This window comes from Sorex fumeus, unplaced genomic scaffold (assembly GCF_029834395.1).
Source record: "Sorex fumeus unplaced genomic scaffold, SorFum_2.1 ptg000007l, whole genome shotgun sequence".
NCBI classification, from domain to species: Eukaryota; Metazoa; Chordata; class Mammalia; order Eulipotyphla; family Soricidae; genus Sorex; species Sorex fumeus.
Window position 1 is genome coordinate 14,743,384 of NW_026606064.1, and position 17,679 is coordinate 14,761,062.

Below are 17,679 nucleotides of genomic sequence, written 5' to 3' on the forward strand. Positions count from 1 at the left end.
TTTCTCCTGAAGTGAATATAGCCATTTCAGTTTCAGGGTGAGAAAAACAACACAATTTATTATATACTTTAAATTATGTCAAAAATAGATAAGGAAAGATATAAAAGGATTATTGAAATAAAAAGAGAGAGATGGACACTAATGACTGAAAAATGCTTGGTAGGAAGGAATTATAATCCAATCTAAGAATTAGGCAAGAGCAAGGATAGAAAATAATGGTAGGAAAAATGTTTCCAAATGTGGCTCAGCATTGCCTCAAATGTGGGACTTTGGTCAAATTGTGCAGCCACCATATATATGTAGAGGAACTTTTAATAATTATATAAATGTATATGCTATATGGTATATATTGGGAATCTAGGTAGTTTTATAAGTACTTATACTAACAATTTATACTAAAATTTTACTTCTCACTTCTACTTAACCTGTAGTTAAGTATTATCATGAAAACAGTGTTGTGTATGAAGAAAATAGGCCTAGGAAAGTAAAGTAAAATATGATGGAACTGTGGCAATGTATGATTTAAATAATATGTGTTATGTGTCTGAAACACAGTTTATAAATGACGGCTTTTTACCCTCTGAACTGATGTCCTGTATAGGTAAAACCAATTTGGATTCATTTTGTATCAGAGCAGTCTCTCATGGTATGAACTGAATTGTTTGATGGGATCCTTAAGAATACAGTCCAAAAAAATTAAAAAAAAAAAAAAAGAATACAGCCCAGGTATTATCCTTTTTTTTTCTTTTTTTTGGCTTTTTCGGTCAGACCCAGCGATGCACAGGAGTTGCTCCTGACTCTCTGCTCAGGAATTATTGCTGGAAGTTCTTGGGATGGGATGTGAGGAATTGAACCTGGGCCAGGCACATGCAAGGCAAATAACCTACCCACTGTGCTATCGCTCCGCTCCCCCACCCCCCAGGTACTATTCTTAATAAGGATATACTGGAGAGTGTAGCAAGCCTTTCTTTTTTATATAGTGCTTGTTCTGGAACATATTCTGAAGACTAGGTGATCAAGTGCATAGAACAGAATTGGAAAGCTATTTCTAAATTACTTTTGCAACATTTTCCCCTAGAAAAATTTACTCAAAATACTGCCCCTGGAATATGATTCTGCAACCTTTCTTGACTTTTTTCTGTGATGACTAGGGAAATCAATTTGTTTCAGAGCTTTTCATGAGCCCTTTCTTTTTCATAGAGATAGCTTAGAAAAACCTCCAAGTTGTTGTAGGTTTAGAGCTAGTTCACACTCCCTTCTTATTTTATGTTAAATCCAAATCTCTTAGAAATAGTGCCTAAAATAGTGTACTGTTACTGTTTTCTAAAGAGTGCATAAGTGAGTATATATCTTTTAAAAAAAAAAATTTAGACTCTTCCTCTCTTGCCTACTGTAAAATGATGTCTGAGATAAAAAGAAAATTAATTATTTAAGAATTAAAGGGATATTTAATAGAAAATTATTTTTTCTGCATAAAATATAACAATTTGAACGTATTTCTTAAATAATTTTTGTAAAAGTCATTTAGGAGACAATTTTTTTCTAGAGGTATGTGAGCGTCAAAATTGTAGTGTCTCTGAATGTCAAAGGTGTAATGAATGCTATTTTTTAAAATACTTAAACCATAGCTTTAAGATTTCATATGGTACTTTGTAAGTGCATTAATTTTTTATATAAATTTATCATTCTCTTACTCTAGTCTCAGTGAATCATGAGAACATTGTTTTGTCTCCTTTCATCTCGTCTTTATGCATATGGATGTATACAATATGCATCATTATAAACATGATATTTTAAATTACCTTTTTAACTTAGTAGCATACTGAAAACATATTTATATAACAGTATGAAGTTATTTGATTATTATTTTAATATTTTGTTGGTAGTTTTCCACTTGGCTCTCCCATATGCACCCATTGACTTAGTCACCTTCTGGAATTTTATTAGTTTATGAAAGTCTCCTAAAAACATGTATTTGAATAATAGAATTGCTATGTAACAATATATTCTAAATGAGAAAGAACTTGAAATTATGACAGTTCAATAGTTAGCTCTATTTAAGGGGAAAACATAGGAATCGAGGGGACTACAGCCACTAGAAAAGAACTGTAGAAAGCAAGATGAATTTCGTCATCTGTGTTATGAGTTATATGATTTGAAAACACAACTTACCCTCTTTGTGCATCAGATTGCTCATTTAAATAACATTTGTGGAGTGGTCATGCTTTCAAATATAAGATGCCCTACTTGACCCAGACTAACCAATGGAATTCTAATCCAATTTACATATCAGAAACTCAAAATATAAAACATGGAGCACACTTAACCATAATATAAAGTAAATTTACATGTACTCTCTTCCTTTGTGATTAGGATTATTATAAGGACGATTTAGAGCAGCATTTTCCTGGTGTTGGATCGGCAAATTCTGAAAATGCTCCTTATTTTATTGTCATGTACAGAGTATTATATATAGGATTTTTTTTTCGCCCTTCTCTTGGAACTTCTTTCTGTGACAGGTCAGAATCATCGCATTATTCTCATCCAAAAATAAAAGAAAGGTCAGAAGGAGATTAAGTTTTTTTCTCTGCCAGAAAAGCTGTTTATCAGAAGGAAGAGAAGTGTCAGAACTCGAGGAGGACATGGCATTGTTCATACATCTTTGCCCCTTTCTGCCAATGCACAATTGTTACTAATAGAACATCCTCAAATGCTTCTCTTAAGTGACTCAAGAAGAGGCACTTACAATTAGATTGATATTTGTCACAATTATTTTATTGGCTCTTGATAATCAGACAGTGAAATACTGCTATTACTCTCCAACATTACAATGAATCAATTCACCAACACCATCATGAGGAGGAGTGAATTACTAAGGAGACTGAGTGCTTCTCAAGTAACTAGTTACTATGTAGCAATCAAGTTCTCAGGAATAGTACCACTCAATCAATGTTCTTTTTTTAGGGGGTGGAGACTGTATTAAGCTTCAAGATACTCTATTTCTTCAGTCAAGCATGAAGGATATTAACTTTCTGGAATACTTCTGTATTATTTCCAAAAGACATATTTTGGGGGTGGACACATGATGACTATAGTTAAGGTTATTGGGCTGTACAATTGAAGTTGGCAGAGTGTGTCTTAAAAGTTTTCATCACATGGAAAACAATGTATATAAGATAATGAATGATAATTAAACTATTCTTAATCATTTTTCACTGTACACATATCATGATGTTGTAAGTTTCAGATATATAGAATATTATGTTAATTAGACCTCAATAAAACTGTTTGAAGAAAAATTACAAATTAAACTTATTTATTGTTCAAGCTGGAGAGACGGTGTAGTGAGTCAGACACTTACCTTGCATTTAGCCAACAAGAGTTCAATTCCCAGCATCCTATTTGGTGCCCTGAACACCTCCAGGAATAATACCTGAATGCAGAGCCAGGAATAATCCCTGAGCACCACCAGGGTGACACAAGATTCAAAAATACATACATACATTAATACAAACATAATTCAATAAAATCAGTTTTTGTATTTCAAAGATACCTAGATTGGCACCTCAGTTTTACCATGTGCTGGTGGTACATCTTGATGCAAATTATATAATATCCATGTGTGTGTGTGTGTGTTCTTCTATTGGATATTTTTAAAGTTGTAGCACACAAATATTTTTTGAGAATTAAATAACACATGAGCCGGAGAGATAGTGCAGTTGTTAGGGCGGTTGCCTTGCATGCAGCTCACCTGGATGAAATCCCTGGCATTCCATATGGTACCCTGAACCCGTCACGAGTGATTCCAGTCTGCAGAGCCAGGAGTAATCCTTGAGTACTGCCAGGTGTGGCCGGTGAGGCCAAAATACAAGAATAAAAATAACAACAACAAAAAAGAGAATTAAATAACACAAAGTCTGTTAACACTTAGTGTAGTATTTGGTGTGGTGTAAACTCTTATGTGTGTTTAAACCTCTTAGTACTGTTTTTGTTAATTTCATTGTTGGAGTATTACATTTTGGTTCTGTAAGAGTACATTGATATTCTTATAGAAAGAATTTGAGATGCTGTTAAGAGTTATTATGGCATAAAATGGTCTACTTAAAAATTCAGGATATATAGTTTTACAAAGGATTTCACAAATTATCTTTATGAGCTATGTCGGGTCTCTAAAAATTGCTGATGCTAACTAAGCTCTATAGGACCAATTTGTAGCACTGTATCACTGTCATCCCATTGTTCATCAATTTGCTTGAGCGGGCACCAGTAATGTTTCCATTGTGAGATTGTTGTTACTCTTTTTGAAAGCATATCGAATCCAACATGGGGAGCTTGCCAGGCCCTGCTGTGTAGGCGGGATACTCTTGGTAGCTTGCTGGGCTCTTCGAAAGGGATGGAGGAATCGAACCCGGGTGGGTCGCATGCAAGGCAAATGACCTACTCACTGTGCTATCAGGGAGCAGATAGACAATTTGTATCAGGATTATATCCCCTCTAATCTGTATTAGACCACTCTCCACATGTCCGGACAAGCATCATGCATGAAAGAACTGGCAGAGGAACCCAGGCATGCAGGTCCCGGGGCTGCATTTTTCCTTTGGAGAACCTGGCAGGCTACCAAAAGTATCCTGCCCGCATGGCACAGTCTGGCAAACTTCCCGTGTCATACTCAATATGCCAAATACCAGTAACCTATTAAGGTTGCATCCTTAATAGGAAGAGGGAAATATTCAAAACTGAAATCTATATGTGGAGTAAATGCTTTGAGCCTGGAGTCTGAAGTCACAGAGTTCTGCTTTCCTGGCTCTCTGGGACTTTACCCCTGTGTGAGTCCCGGCTTAAGTGTCCGGAAAGCGTCCTGGTGGGCGTCCGTGGCTGGGTAGTGAAGGTAGTGGAGGTAATGGTTTGAAAAAAAAAAACCTAAAAAGGGTTTGTGAACATATAATGCCGGTAGAGTGTTTGTGTTTTAAATAAGACAGAGAAGTCCCCCCACCTTTTTTGTTTGTTTGGTTTTTGGCCTTTTTGCTTTTGGGGTTACACCCAGCGATGCTTAGGGTGTACTCCTGGCTCTGCACTCAGAAATAACTCCTGGAAGTTCTCTGAGGACCAGATGGAATGCCACCCATTTACAAGGCAAATACCCTCTCCCTCTTCACTGTACTATCACTTGACCAAGACAGGGGAATCTTCATGACTGAGCAATAGTGCAGTGGGTAGGGCATTTGCCTTGCACCTGGCCAAAAAGGCCGACCCGAGTTCAATTCCTCTACCCTTCTTGGAGAGCCCGGCAAGATACCTGAGAGTATCTCGCCACACAGCAAAGCCTGGCAAGCTACCCGTGATGTATTTGTTATGCCAAACACAGTAACAAGTCTCACAATGTTACTGGGCCTGCTTGAGCAAATCGACGAACAATGGGAGAACAGTGACAGTGACAGTGAGAACATTTAAGTAAAGACACGGTGGAATAAATTCAGCTAGATCAGCATAAGAGCATTTTAGGGGAATGAAGCACAGCAGGCACCAAGTCTGAAAGTAAAAAACATCTGGGGTTTTTGACCAACAGCTGGTAGTCTACAGTAGCACAAGCATGGTGAATATGCTCACAGGGTTGAGAGTTCGTGTAGGACCAAATCATCTAGGATTTTGCCAACACTTTTGTTGACTCTGACTGAAATGGAAACTGCTGAAAGTACGCAGAGAAAAGACAACATCTTATTTACCTTTTTAAAGGGTCGTTCTAATTGGTATTTTTAGAATGAACAGGAAGATGAGATAAAGTACTTCATTGCAATCAAACTTTATTTTTTTTTAGTGAATCCATTTGCACTGATGGAATTTGTTAAGATACTTATGTGAAATATGGGAGAAAAACTAGACTCAAAGTTTTTCCAAGATTTGTGGGTGAGGAAAAAATGGTAATACATAGCTTTCCTAATCTGAGATAAACTTACCATAGAGAAAATTGAGGTGGTTAGGTAATTCACTAGCATATGCTAGATTAAAATTTCTTCTGAGTAAAAAAGGTGGATTTGCCAACCAGTTTATTGTTGATAGATATTAAGAGAGAAATATGACAATCCCCGTGATATGTAAAACATTTTAACTAAGTTTCATCTTAAAGAGAATAGCTTTAATTGAAAATAGAGATCAAAGGTGTGTTATCACATTTTGCATTGTTATAGTTCTTTGAATTATATAATTATTATAATTATTCTTGGGTAAATGAAGAGAAAATGTCAACAGAGAGAAAATATGACTAATTTGGGGAGGAACATTGAAAAGAATGATTTTTCTGAGAAGCAGGTGAAAATGTATTTATAAGTGAAAATATCAATTGACATAGTGTAAAATTCTGACTATACCCTTACCAACTGTTTAATTTACTCAAAGCTAGAATGTCTAATAGTTGTTCTACTAAGCTTGAATATCCATTTTCTGCATTTGAAGATAACAATTAAATAGAAAAAAGTCTCATAGATAAAATATTCTCCTTAACTTCAAAGCTTAAAGGCATTGAATTAAGAAAGACCACTAGTTATAAATCTCACAATAATGACACAAAACAGTCTATGGGAATATTGATGAAGTGGAGATTAATTTTGTTAGTGGGCTTCAGTGGGAAAAAGGTCATATTTGAGCTGGGTATTAAACAATGACTATGAGTCTGTTGGTTGGGAAATGGAAATGGCATTTACAGCTAATGACATTTCAGGCAGATAAGATAGCATGAGAATCACAAACTGACATGAAAATGCAGGGCATATTCAAGAATGAGGAATAAAATTCTTTGATTAAAAGAGTTTGAGAAGAATTATGTAGGACAAACAGCAGTAGTCCCTCCATTTTTTCTTTTTGAAAATCTCGCTTAATTGTTGAGTGGTCAAAACAATGATACAATAAAATATTTATTCAAGGTCAAATATCAGGAATTTTTCCTTATATATTCTAGGAAAAGTTTCAAGCATGATGTACTATAAAATAAATATACACATATATGAATATGTATGATGCATACCTATGCATATCTATGTGTATATATATATAAAACACATCTATAAATTTCGCCCTGTATATTATTACATTGGGTAGATATTAATTTCAAATACATTTACTTGGGGTATTTTCTACTTCCTTAGATGTAATGTAGCATTTTAATTTTATCTCTTTTCTAGAAATGGTTCTCTGTGTTGCAAGTTTGCTTGATCACCCCATGAGAGTGGAGCCAAGTAAACTAGACTGTCCGATACACTGAATGTATGTGAGTACAACATTAATGTCCAATCCCTCTTCTCCCTCACCTCCCCCCTCCCCAAACTGGAAAGAACAATGCTTTCATTCATGACTAAAAGCATCTTGGGGTAGACTGTTTGCAAATGAATGTGGCTAATGGCAACTGTGGGGGCGGGGTGGGGGGGTTGTATCCACAGGACAAGCTTTCATTCTCTTCTATGCACACAGACAGCATTTTGCCTGAAGCTACTATGCCTCTCAATACTGCTCACCTTCTAGTTAAATTTCCAAAATCTGCTTTCTGTACAGCTGTTAGTATGTTAGTATGTTAGTCCTATACTCCCCCTAGGATCACCTTCCTTTTGTCTTCATCATTTTCGTTGTAGGTGCCTCCCTAATTCTAAATGCAGTCTATTACTACAGGGTTTTTTATTACCTACTAGTTCTCTATTAAATTTATTTTCTGTCATACTTATCAGGTCAATTATCAAGTTAAGAGATTTGTGCAGTTCAGTTACTGAATTAAGCATGTATCTTTTACCAGATCAAATTCCATGCAGGCAAGTCTCATGCTTGTTTGCTTATGTATCAGACGTTCAAGATCCTCATGCTGCCAGACCCTGTCTGAGTATAATTTGGCCAATTAAAATATTTAGCCCCTTCATGATTATTCAAGCTGTTCTTTTGCCACTCCAATCTTCACACAGATAAGAAATGTACTTCTGATTGCTATGAGAGATGAGACTCTCTTGTATGCACATCACTGAGTTTTTCTCTCATAGTAGATTGAATAACTCACATTAATCAGTAGTTGATTTCTAGTTTTTAACTTTTAATAAAACTCTACATTTTGTTTTAGTAATATTTATTTGTATATTTTATAATATTATTGAAATTACATTGATTTATAACAGATTAAAATGTTCATCAGTAAAAATGAACAAATGTATGCGTATGTAATATATACTGTTCACAACTAAAAGTCTGATTTCATTCTTTGTTAACTTTATTAAATCAGCAATTCCTCTGTGATTTGTACTTGTCTATTTTCCATATAATTTAATCCTGAAAGAATTAAATAACCTTTTACACAGACTAAACAAGTCTTTTTATTGCACTATTCTCTTAATCATCTTTTCTTGAAAACTTATATACGTTCAAATTGCTCTATGTGATTGTCAATATGATTTGCCCATCCATAATCAATTCTACAAGATCTGGGGCTAAATTTATTTGTTTGATAATGCATTTTCAGTACCTGTCAGAAAACCTCAAACAGGAAGAGCTCTATTATGAAAGGAATTTAGCTAGCTACATTCACTTCTTACTCAACCTGAGCGCTAAAGTTTTGTTTCCAGCTCTGTTTAAATTACTCTGACTAGGGGCTGGAGCTATAGCACAGTGGGTAGAGTGTTTGCCTTGCATGATTTCTAGCATCCCATATGGTCCCCTGAGCACCGCCAGGAGTAATTCCTGAGTGCAGAGTCAGGAGCAACCCCTTGTGCATCTCTGGGTGTGACCCAAAAAGAAAAAAAATAATTACTCTGACTAAGATAACCAATCAAAATGTGCTCTTTTTGTTACTCAATCCATAAGCACATTTTTTTTTCTTCTAGTAAGCTCTCAGTTTTGGGTTGTTGTTTTGATTCTGGAAGCCTTACCCAGAAGAAATAGAGCTGCTTCTATCATGGTGAGAAAGACCTGGTTCTATTCCAGCACAGAATGGACCCCTTAAATACTGCCAGGAATGACTCCGAAGCACTGAGCTTGAGTAACCCCTAGATTTACACTGCGTGACCCATAAATTTAAAAAATTATGTTTCTTAAGGACTTTTTAAAACTAAGAATTTATAAGAGAAGACAAAATTCCTAAGAAATTATTTTAAGAACAGGGAATAAACTTGGAATTATTTTACCTTTATCTTGCCATAATTTTTGCTATTCTAAAATAGTTTCTTAAGTTTTTTTTACTGAGTCTGTTTCTAAACATATGTGGATCACTGGTCCAATTGGTATATTTCCCCTAGGTTTAGTCTTGAAATACTCTTCCAGAACACTATTTTTAAAAGTTGTATGTACAAAAATTTGTGAATTAGGATTTTTACCTTTTCCTCCTCCATAACTCTGTTCAGTCTTTTAGGAAGACATTGCCATTCATACAAAGGCATAATTTGATGAATTGTGGGCCAAATAACTTATTCTTTAATTAACTTTTCTCTCTACATTAATTGTAACATTTTGCTCCAGTGGGCCCAGTAATGTCTCCATTAGAGACTTTGTTGTTACTGTGTCTGGCATATCGAACACATCACAGGGAGCTTGCCAGGCTCTGCCATGTGGGCGAGATACTCTCAGTAGCTTGCCGGGCTCTCCGAGAGGGGTAGAGGAATCGAACTCGGGTCGCCATGTTGGCTGTGTGCAAGGCAAACGCCCTACCGCTGTGCTATTGCTCTAGCCCAATTGTAACATTAGTTGTAACATTAAAAGGAAATGGTCCAGGCTAAAACATTTCTTTTTTAAAACATCTAGTGCATTTAGTTAGATTTTTCTCTCAGTAAAAAAGTCTAAAGCGTGACCCAAGTATGGACTTAAAATGTGAATTATTCTTGTCTGATGCTCCAATTAATCACTACAATAGTGACTGATATTATTAAACCAATCAATAATGATTGATAGTAAAATACTGATATTAAAGTAGTGTTTTGAATCTGAAAGCAGTAATTCACAAGCAATAGCATTAACTTAGGAAGATCTATAGAGTTCTTCTGATAATCATTTTGTATGGGCCATTTCTCACCTTCTAACTCAGTAACTTGTATGACTATATGGTCAAGGCTAAAACAGGTAGACACATATTTTAAATTAACAAAATTTAAACAAATTATAATTGCTTCAGTCCTCTGAGCTCTGTCAGGAGTGATTCCTGAATATGAAGTCAGGAGTAAACCTTGAGCAATGATGTGTATTTTTTTCAAACATAGAAACAAACAGATCTATAACTTCAGTTATAATAACATTCTTTGATATGCATCTGCTTCTATAGTGCTAATTGACAAATATCACTTATACTAAGATAATGCATCTTAATTTCAAATGTTTTCTATTCTAAAATTGTGTATAAACAGCTACCTCTTATAACTGCAGAACATAACTTAATTTCAAAATGTTTCCACTTATTTATGTGATGCATCACTATATCACTGTCATCCTATTGTTCATCAATTTATTCAAGTAGGTGCCAGTAACGTCTCCATTTGTCCCAGCCCTGAGATTTTAGCAGCTTCTCCTTAGTCGTCTTTCCTAGCACTGCCATATTGGAGTCTCTTTCAGGGTCAGAAGAATGAGACACATTATTGTTATTATTTTTGGCACATCGAATATGCCACGAGTAGCTTGCCAGGCTCTGCCTTGTGGGTGGGGTGACATATATATATATATATATATATATATATATATATATGTGTATATATATATGTGTGTGTGTGTGTGTGTGTGTGTGTGTATTTCCCTCTATGTTTTGTTGCCTACTTTCTGAACCCCATCAAATATGGTGTGGTAATTATGGAAAATGGGTAGGGAGTGTCTTATGAGGTATCAGTTCAGGAATATGTTCACTCATATGTGAGGCACAGCCTGAATATGTAGAAAACAGCCTGGAGTGTGGCGGCAGTTAGGTAGTGGAGGTCAGCTGCCAGGGTTTGGTCCTTTAGGACTGGGAGGGCTCTCACCCTCCCCTCTCTGGGGCGCTCCGAGTGAAAACAGCCTGGAGTAGAGTCCTGTGGCATGTTTATGGGGGGCCTCATTTTTTGCTCCCTTCCAGGAGGAGCAGCCGTGAGTTCTGGAGGGTGGCCAATGAAGAGATGATTTGGCGCCCGCAGGAGGTGGCTTACTGGTGTGAACCCTGGGTCGACAAAGACTGAGGGAAACAGGCAGAGAATCTCTGCTCCCGGGTCTCATTGAGCCCAGAGTTCAAGGTCACAAAGTTCTGCATTGATCGATAAAAATAAAAAAATAAAAATAATTTGATTTCAAAATATAGTAATTTATGAGATTGAATTAACAAATTGGAGATTGTAAATATGTGTCTTTGACAATAAATTAAAAAATAACAGTTATACGTCATCTTATCAGTTGCATATATCTGAATGCCATTTCTATTTTAAATCATAAAAATTTACAAACAAACATGGATATAGATATTGAAATGAAAGGTGGTCAATTTCATTTATTGTGTTATAGAATTTTTATAAGACAGTTTTACTGCATGGACCTTTAAGTGTCGAGTTTGTATTGAAGTCTTTAATTTTCAAATCAGGTTTCTAAAAAAAAAAAAATTAAAAAAATCAACAAACTTTCTATTGACTCTAAAAAAATGAAAATATAAAGTTTTATCAATCTGAGACAGCATCTTACTTTTAAAAATAATTATGTAGTACTGTAATGAACATATCTCTCTTCTCAGTAATTTAAGAGAAATCAAGTTCTATGTAGAACTCCAAAGTGCACTATAATTTGTCAAAAGAATGCCTTTGAGCACTTCCCAATTGTAGGCAAAAACATAATTTAGTTATAATCATAGAAATTACATTTTAATCAATATGCCCTTTGCTATTAATCCATTTTTGACTGCCTGAAGAGGCTTTAATAACATGTTTGGAAAATTATCCACCTCGCAACTAATTCTAAAGAGAAGAGGGCTGGAATCCTTTCATTTCCAATTCACCATGACAGAATTGACATACACACACACACACACACACACACACATACCCCACATATTCATATATATACATTAATATGTGTATACATATACACATGTATATAATTTTCTCGCTACTATTGGAATAACTCTTTCTTGGTATGTTAAAGAGTTTAAGTGAATTTAAAAAAGTATTATCTGGTGGGATGGTGAGGCAGAGAGATGGTATATGTGTTAAGGCCCTAACCTTTTATGTGCCCTGCTTATATATCACAGCATTACATACCCAGCATTACATATGGTCTCCTGAGGGCCTCAAGGAGTGATCCCAGATCCTAGGGTCAGGGTAGGTCCTGACTACTGCTATATGTAGTCTCAGAAAAATAACAGAATGTCATTGGTGTTTTTTACTGGTGGCACAAGTATGAATAGAAATCAACATATATTCACTTTGTTACTATTGCAAGGGCTAGATGTTTGGGTGATGTTATTTAATGATCAATATTGCTGTATTACAAACCTAAGCTAGGTTATATTTCCACTGAAATTTGATTTAATCTACTGATTTATTTTATGCAATGGCAATGAATGCTCACTTGAGAAATATCAGAATATACATACACCCATATAACTCTGAGCACTAAGAGGCAGCTTTGTCCTGAAATAACTTCTACCATCATTTGACATATATTCATCCACAGGTTTTTTTCTATAAACATATCATATGCCTTTAAAAAATTCAGACTAAATATTTAATATGTGAGTGAAACTTTGAGTTTTATGGTGACTGTATGTAGACTTGTATCCTGATTTAAGTAGCTTAAGCTCTATTACTTATATACACATTATTGCCAAAGTAGTATTGTTAGAAACTCAGATGGGATAAACTGTTATATTCTATATAATATTTTTGTCTGGATCTCATTTTTTTATCTCCCCACACAAAATATTCTAGCAACACACATTAGTTGTGTGTCTACAACCCTGCTAACTCTAAGAATATAGACTTATTCAGCAGCACAGATGGTAGTTATTGCATGTTTTTAATAATTATTAATCTGCAGAATGATGCCTCAGTCCATTTGGACATCACAAAGTGCCATCCACTATGGCTTGTGAAGGAAACATTTATTTCTAGCTCTGAAAGCTGGAAAACTGGAGATGAAGATACCAGATTAACTGTCTGTTAAACATCTGCTTCCTGATCTATAAGTAATTCTCTTCTACCTTTCTTTACTTGGTGAAAGGTCGAAAGAAATTTTTGAACATCTCTTTTATAATGACGTTATCACCTTCCATTGAGGCTCCACCTCCTGACCTAAGAACTTTCCAGAATTGCAATGCCCCATAGCATTGCACTTTAGGTTTCGGTATATGTGTGCTGGTGGTGATGGCATTTGGTCTATTGTAGATGAAAATGTTCTACTATTATGATGTTTATTCCGTTATCATTCAAGAATCTATTGTTCATATATTTGCTGAATGCTTTTAACTCTCCTTGTGTTAATTGCCCAATGTGTTCTTATTTATGTCATGTTTACTTGAGACAAATTAAGGGGAGAGTATAATATGTAATATGGAGGTCACAGGGAAGAAGAAAAGAAGGCATTCTCCTGGTAAGCATTACCGCCTGCTGAAAAGCAATCTTTCCCTCTGGAGACTTGTGATGATTTTGGCATTTATACTGAATACCAAAGCAAATATGTAATTTAGTGAAACTCCAATCTGACTGGTTCTTGGCATTTATGTTGATTAGAAGAAAAACAACTTAGACATTCACTTTCTATTTTTTTTAACCACCTCTTAGCAGGTGGTATCATACTTAAAACATAAAGGGTAGGATCTGTCTGTATTAAGAAAAGCACTCAAAGGCAATAGGAAACCTTTACTGATCACCTAGAGGGCCTTAGATGTCATGCTAAAAATTTTCTAATGCGATATTCACTTTTGTAAAAGATGTATTTTTCAATCCTTCTTATCCAATTTTCCCTGGTATATGAAATTATGTCCTACATATAGAAGTTCAGAAAAATGCATTTTATAGTTTGTAGATGATAAAAAAACAAACCAAAACAGAAAAAAAAAAAAAGGTTAGAGTGAGTAAGTACTTTTACCATAGCCACATAGCTAGGATTTCTGCTTTTAAGCACAGTCTTCCTAAATTTGAACCCTTTGCTTTATGTATATCACCTAACATCTCCCACCATCCCTTTCCATCACTTTCTTCTTATTATACATCTTATCTGCCAAGTTAGGCATGATGATGCAGTGAAACTAATGGCCCAGCCATTTCATTGCCTTCTAAGGTTTCCTTATACATATATCATCCAGTAATTTCTAGTTGGTCTAGGACTCTGCTCCTTACTTTCTTCTACCCAGGATGCAGAGAGAAGTTGCTGACACTCTAGATCATGTAAGCTAACTGTGCTAAGCTCAGGAACACATATATGTTTTTTGAATCTTAGTTTTTCAAAGCCTCAACCAGAAGCAAAATGTGATGCATTTTTCACATTTCATTCTCAGAGCAAGTATCTAATTTTATGAGATGGGCGTTGAGGACAGAAAAATGAAACATGCTTATTCTTGGGTAATTACAATGGTTCTTAAAGTAAAGTAAAAGTAAAGGCCCTCCCGTTGATCATCGTTTTGCTCGAGCGGGCCCAGTAACGTCTCCATTGGAGACTTTGATGTTACTGTGTCTGGCATATCGAATACTCTCGGTAGCTTGCCGGGCTCTCCGAGAGGGGCGGAGGAATCAAACTCGGGTTGGCCATGTTGGCTGCATGCAAGGCAAACACCCTACTCGCTGTGCTATCGCTCCAGCCCAATGGTTCTTATGAAAGAAAAATAGTGGATATAGAAAGAGTGTCAGAGAAGATGGGAAGGGGAAGATATAAAGGATAAAAAATAAAATTATTTATGTGCAACGCTTATTTCTGGCCACCAAATACCCAAAATATTCTGAGAGTATTGTGTAATTTTATCTAAGCCATGGCACCCAGATATTTAGTTCGATATTATTTGGCTGATTATTTTGTGAAGGTTTTTAAGGGAGAATGGATAAAAATCGCATGTAAATCTGTACACATGAAATAGAGCAGATTACCCTCAGAAGGTGAATGAGTTTCATCCAATTAATTGATGATCTTAAAAGAAGTAAGTACAACCTCCTTGAGATGAAGGAACTCTAACTCTTTCAAGTGAACTTAAAAATTTTCCAACCAGCTGGTTTATTCTGTTAGATTTTACCCAAATTTTCTTCATTTATCTCTCTGTATTTGTTTCAATACAAGTAAATTAGTGGTATTCAATTGAATATGCTTAATTATATGGATATGGATATAGTAATACTCTTTTAATAATGATAGAAAGATGCATGACATTTCAGAATTAAGAAATTTACTTCCTTCTTATATATTGGTACTTGCTTGGTCACACTGGCCCTGGGATTGGTGTTGAGACACTGGGTACCTGAAATAACCATTAGAAACAACTTTGCAAATCATGGTGTTATAAAAAAAAATTTAAAAATGTGACAAAAGTAAAAAATTAATTTCCCTGTAGTTGTAAGACTGAAATGCCTTTCTATTCTTTTATTGGTAGTCAGTCAAGGGTCATCTCAGCTTCTGGACATCATACAAAGTCCAGGCCTAGTGTCTTACTCCATCTTTATTTTCTTGTCACTGGCAGTCAAGTTCTACTAATATTTTTACTTCCAAACCTATCTTTGCTTCTATTTTTAATGACTTTAAAGACTTATTGGTTAGATTATGGTTATTGGATGATTCAGAAAATATTCTTTATTGTAAAATTCTTTGCAAAACTTTTTTTATTTTTGAATGTTTTGGCTGTACCCAGTGGTCTCAGAGCTTATATCTGGTACTGTGTTCAGCTATACTTCTGGTGGGATTCAAGGAAGTATACAGTGCCTGAATTTAACTGGAATTGACCAAGTGCCAGACCTACTTTATCTCCCTAGACCCTTAAAGTCTTTTACTTTAATCGTGCCTGTAAAAAGCCTTCAGTATGTTCATCAGTTCTCAAAATAAGGACATTGGAGGAAACATTGTTCAGCAAGACATTATTCACCTTCCACAAAGTCTAAAGGTGATTTACATAGGTGGGATTCTCTGAGTTAGAAGTATGAATAGCATCATGAGAATTTTCTGTTAGAAATAGATGTAAGAACTTCAATTTGCAGACTTGGAATCACCTAAATGTAGACTTCTCTTTCAACATAAGTGAAAATGGTTGCATGCCTTCTATACTGTGAGTGTATAAAATGTGTTATACGTGAACTCGAATTATTCCCAGCAGAGAGAGACTCCATAACACAACAGGTGAAGTAGTATGCAGCTAGAGTTTATCTCATTAGTTGAGAAAGTGAAAGTGTTTTGTGACCTAAACATTAGAAGATAGAATGTTTGTATTTAATATGTTCTCTAATTTATTAGTGTGAATCGGTAGTTATATTTCCTAATTCACATTCAGGAAATATGAACACAATATAGAAATGTGATTACATTTGACTGAAGTTGGGTTAATTTACCAGAAAAATCAATATGTAGTTGAAAGGTCATTTATTTGGACAAAGGATCCACATATGGATGAGAAATTTAAATGGCATATGCATTTTTAGAATTTGAAGTAGTTCCAGTAAGTGTTGTCTTATAGGGCACTTTTATCTTCAACATAAGAACAATTTTGTCTAACTACATTTTCTTAGATTTTTATGTATTTCAAACCCTAGAAACAATAGATCCTAAATTGTTTGAAATGGAATGATTGCAAATTGAAAAAAAAATTACAATGAGAGTGCTGGTTCTGAAGGTAGGAATAGACCTTCTAGAGACTCAATCATACAAGCTAAATTATTTGTGGGCATAAATATTGTGAGTTATGCTAATAGTCAATTGGATGAAAATAATAATTAACAATCATGTCCTAAGTGATAAAGGCAAGATTGAAGGCCCTCCCGTTGATCGTCGATTTGCTCGAGCGGGCCCAGTAATGTCTCCATTGGAGACTTTGTTGTTACTGTGTTTGGCATATCAAATACTCTCGGTAGCTTGCCGGGCTCTCCGAGAGGGGCAGAGGAATCGAACTCGGGTCAGCCATGTTGGCCGCTTGTAAGGCGAACGCCCTACCCGCTGTGCTATCGCTCCAGCTGGGTCAATAAGAATAGAGATAGAAGTTACCTGTGTGTAAGGTAATTGAGAAAGCACTTTTAGAGGGACTGACATTTTATTTTTTTGAATTCAGTTGAAGAGTTTATTTAAGAAAATGAAAAGGGAAAGGGCAGGAGCCTAACATAACAGAGGGGTCTTTAAAGCCAGATTCCAGGACTAACATTTTAAAGTGAACCAGAATTATAATAAATCTCCCATCTCCTTTACATAATCATGTGTGTTATTTTCCCCTATACATTATTAATATTTCAATAATATTACATGCTCAGATTTAAAGGCCGTTAGAAAAGATTGGATTAGGACTTACATCTCCATGATTCAAGAACCTGGCTGACCTGGATCCTATGTTCTATATTTTTCTGTCCCGTTTACCTCTGTTTTTCTGTGTCTGACAACTACAACTTGAATAGACTCATTACAAGGAAACACGTCATTTCTTCTCTCTAGGCTAAATGAATTAACTGTTAATTTCAAGAATGCTTAACTTTAATGGAGTCAGAATGTGGTGATTCAGAGATATAATTTAAAGGAGATGGAGGTAATTACATATTTTATTTG

The 17,679-nt window shown here is 35.3% G+C and overlaps 1 protein-coding gene across 4 annotated transcripts in view; it reads left to right on the forward strand.

Moving 5' to 3' along the window:
* LRRC4C (leucine rich repeat containing 4C) overlaps positions 1-17,679 on the forward strand; it is a 1,436,015-nt gene that overhangs the window by 585,253 nt on the left and 833,083 nt on the right. For 3 of the 4 annotated variants that reach the window (XM_056132083.1, XM_056132106.1, XM_056132105.1), the window contains exon 3: positions 7,176-7,257. The gene's annotated coding sequence lies outside the window, so the exon portion shown is untranslated. Of the gene's footprint in view, positions 1-7,175; positions 7,262-17,679 lie in introns of all 4 variants that reach the window. The other variant, XM_056132091.1, reaches the window with a different exon arrangement.